The sequence below is a fragment of the Protobothrops mucrosquamatus genome, unplaced genomic scaffold (genome assembly GCF_001527695.2).
Source record: "Protobothrops mucrosquamatus isolate PMUCROS unplaced genomic scaffold, P.Mucros_1.0 scaffold1150, whole genome shotgun sequence".
NCBI classification, from domain to species: Eukaryota; Metazoa; Chordata; class Lepidosauria; order Squamata; family Viperidae; genus Protobothrops; species Protobothrops mucrosquamatus.
Genome location: NW_015387365.1, coordinates 210,019 through 214,081, shown reverse-complemented (window position 1 = coordinate 214,081; position 4,063 = coordinate 210,019). Strand labels below are relative to the sequence as shown.

General features: G+C 41.2%; 1 protein-coding gene across 1 annotated transcript in view; it reads left to right on the top strand.

Annotated features, from left to right (window-relative positions):
* Positions 1-4,063, top strand: part of LOC107291598 (ceramide synthase 4-like) — a 52,471-nt gene that overhangs the window by 22,083 nt on the left and 26,325 nt on the right. The window lies entirely within an intron of this gene.

The window sequence follows — 4,063 nt, the reverse complement described above, 5'->3', positions numbered from 1 at the left end:
CTCACTGGGTTGTTAGAGAGCAGATCTGGTGGATCTTTGTGACTGGCCATGCCAAGCAGGGCAGGGCATTGATGTACTAATAAACATACAAATCATGCCCTCAAAACTCAATACTGAGATCCCCAATCAAAGTAGGGGCCTCACTCAGAAGTTCAACAGGGACAAAACTGGCTAATATTTGCAGGAGAAGGAAGAGAATGGAATAGAATCCAGAATGAATGGAACGGAACGGAAAGGAAAAGAAAAGAAAAGAAAAGAAAAGAAAAAAGAAAAGAAAAGAAAAGAAAAGAAAAGAAAAAAAAAGAAAAGAAAAGAAAAGAAAAGAAAAGAAAAGAAAAGAAAAGAAAAGAAAAGAAAAGAAAAGAAAAGAAAGAAAAGAATAGGTTTAATGAAGAGAAGGACTAGGGGTGACATGATAACAGTCTTCCAATATCTCAGGGGCTGCCCCAAACAAGAGGGAGTCAAGCTATTCTCCAAAGCGCCCGAAAGGCAGGATAAGAAGCAACAGATGGAAACTAATCAAGGAGAGAAACAACCTAGAACTAAGGAGAAATTTCCTGACAGAGAGAACAATTAACCAGTGGAACAATGGTATAGGGTATAGGGTTTCCTGCCTGAGCAGGGTGTTGGACTAGATGACCTCCAAGATCCCTTCCATTATTTATTTATTTATTTATTTATTTATTTATTTATTTATTTATTTATTTATTTATTTATTTATTTATTTATTATTGTTGTTGTTGTTGTTGTTGCTATTGTTGTTATTGTTATTATTATTATTGTTGTTGTTGTTGTTATTATTATTATTATTGTTGTTGTTGTTATTGTTATTGTTATTGTTGTATAGAATCCAGAAATATCTATCCAGGATAGAATGGAATGGAATAGAATCCAGAATGAATAGAATAGATGAGAAGAGAAGAGAAGAGAAGAGAAGAGAAGAGAAGAGAAGAGAGAAGAGAGAATAGAATAGAATAGAATTAGAGCAGAATAGAATTAGAGCAGAATAGAATAGAATAGAATAACAAAATAATAATGGAATGGAATGGAATGGAATAGAATAGAATAGAATAGAATAGAATAGAATAGAATAGAATAGAATAGAATAGAATAGAATAGAGAGTTGGAAGGGACCTTGGAGGTCTTCTAGTCCAACCTCCTGTAGATATAATATATCTTGATTTCAGCTAGACTGGAAATGGAAAAGCATCTCAGAAAAAAGAGCAGTGCTGGCCAAGAACTAAAAATTATATATATATATATGACAGTTTATAGTATTAAAAATTCGACTCTTGGGAATATTCATGATTAAAAGAGGTCGAACACCAAGAGTAAAAAGTGCAAAAGTGTTAAAATTTATTGGTTATATGGTTGCAAATAACATAAAAGACAGATGAATAACATAAAAGACAGACGAATATATATATATGTTCAAAGTCAGTCAATAGACGTGAGCACCAGGGAATAAATAATTTAATAATAATAATTTAAAGATAAAAGTTCTTAAGAATATTAAAAACTTTAAAATACATAGAAATCAATAAAAGTGCCTAGCTTTCGTCGGCATCCGCTGACATCTTCAGGGCTTAGAATGCTGGTCAATGGGAAAGTCCCTTTATAGGTTTAATTAGGGCGTGTGCACGACTCTTCAATCTCGTCACTGGGCCGGTTATACTAGAATGTACTCCAGGCACCGAGTTCTTATTGGGAGTTGTCCTTCCCACACGATCCGTATCAGTGTAAGTAATAGCAGGGGATGTCCTTTCTTGGAGGTTTAGCGCGGGTAAAGCCTCTACTCCCCTTCTTTTTTGTGTAATCATGTCTTCCAATTTCCTCTCTTGTCTATTAGCCTTGTTTTCTTTTCTGCTCCCTCTAGGCTGTTCTAATACACAGCGCTGTTGTCCCCCCTCCCCTTCGCACCTCTCTCTATGTTTATTGCCGTTTGTTAAGGTATTTAACCTAATCACTGTTGCACTCCCCTTTCTTCGGTTCGATGTCCGTATGTCAATCTCTTGGGGATTATCTTCTACTGATGTGGGTATTTCCCTATTTCTTGCCCATGACCGAGTGATCGTAGCTCCAATCCGCTTTCTCCTATCCTCTTTGTTGTTAGAAGGGAGGGAAGGAGAATCAATCCTCCCCCTCCTTCCATTCACCTCCCGACCAATTCTAACCAAGCTGTTAATACAGTGATCGGGGGTTATGATTTTCTCCCTTCTTGTTTCGCTGTGGGTATCTTCAATTCTCCTACTGGCTGGCCTCCGGCTCTTTTGCTGTTTCTGGGTGTGTGTGTCAGTTTCTTCAGCACAAGTCGTTTCTTCCACCTCATCCGCAATTCTTTCTGATCTTGGTCTTTGAGGTCGTTTATCCATCCCGGGGAGTGGGGGGTCTCTTAAACAGGGCTCCTGCTTCCCTTGAACGTCCGTTACCTGAAGATGGTGGTGAGGGGGCAAGACTCTTTTGATGGTTTTCTCCAATGGTGCGTTCGGTAGCTTCGTGAGTTGTTTGCGATGGGGTGGGGGGTTTTCTGTACACCAGGTTCTTAAAGTCAGGTGTGCCGGGCAGAGATCAATATGCCGGTTAATAGACTCTTCATTGGACAGCCATGCCTCCTTAAGGAGGCATCCACTCTTTGTATTGTCGCTGGCTAGGACTTGTGCTTCCTCGAAGTTGAAATGGTGTCCAGTTTCTGCCATATGTGTCCACAGTTGGGAGTACTGCTCACCCCTTCTTATCGCCAATCTATGTTCTTGGATTCTAGTTCCCAATCTTTTTGAAGTCTCCCCAATATAATTATTAGAACAGTCCTTGCAGTTAACCCTGTAGATGATCGATGATTTCTTCATATTGAGGAGAGGGTCTTTCGGGCGCATAATGGTGGCACGCAGTATCCAGGTGGGCCTATGAGCTACTTTCACATTGTAGGGAGCCAGAAGCCTGGCAGTGGCCTCAGAGACATTACAGATATAGGGGAGGGTAACCAGTGTTGTCTTGGGGGTGGGTCCTCCGTACCCGGGTTCCTTAGGGACTCAGGTGGTCTACTGTGTCGTCTAACAAATTTTGTTGGGTAACTGTTAAATTTGAATACCCGGAAGAGGTGGTTCCTTTCGTCTATGCAAGCTCTAATGGAACTGCAGTGGGAGCTCACTCTATTGAAGAGGGTCCTAACACAGCTAACCTTATGGGCCACTGGATGGTTGCTCCTGTAATGGAGAACTCTGTCAGTACAGGTAGGTTTTCGGTATACCCTGGTACCAAGAGTTCCATCCAATTGGCGGTGGACTAAAACGTCCAAGAACGCCAGTGAACCCTGATTTTCCTCTTCTATGGTAAACTGGATGTCCGGGTATACCGAATTCAGTATGCCCATAAAGCTAGCCTTTTGGTCCCTCTTTATAACTGCAAATGTATCATCAACATAGCGGGCCCAAAACTTAGGAAGATATTGGGCCATCGCTATGTGCTCTAGACGTTGGAGTACCACCTCTGCGATAATACTAGAGATCGGGGACCCCATGGGTGTGCCCTTGGTTTGCTCGTAGATGGTCCCCTGAAAGATAAAATGAGTTTTTAGGCACATCTCAGTCAGTTTGATAAGGTCTTCTGTGCGGAGAGAGTCTTGCTGTTGTTCCAAGTTCCTATCTTCTAGATGATCCCTAAGGGCTAGAATTGCGAGATCTTGAGGTATAGAGGTGAACAAAGAAACGACATCAAAAGACACCATTAATTCGTCCTCCTCTACCCTCAAGGTTTTGATCTTGCTAAGGAATTCTTCCGCTGACCTAACAGTGTACGTGCCATCATTGGCCAGGTGGCCGATACGGTTACTCAGCCATCTGGCTAACTCAGAGGTAGGACTCCCCTTAAACGCGACAATGGGGCGGAGTGGGACATTTGGTTTGTGTATTTTTGGAAGCCCATAAAATCTAGCTAGTGCTGAGTCACTAGGGCGTATCCTTCTCAGTATGTCCTCATTCATCCTTCTACCTCGTTTGATGTTATCAAGGATTTTGTTAATACAATTTTTGAGCATAACCCTGGGATCTTTCTCAACCACCCTGTA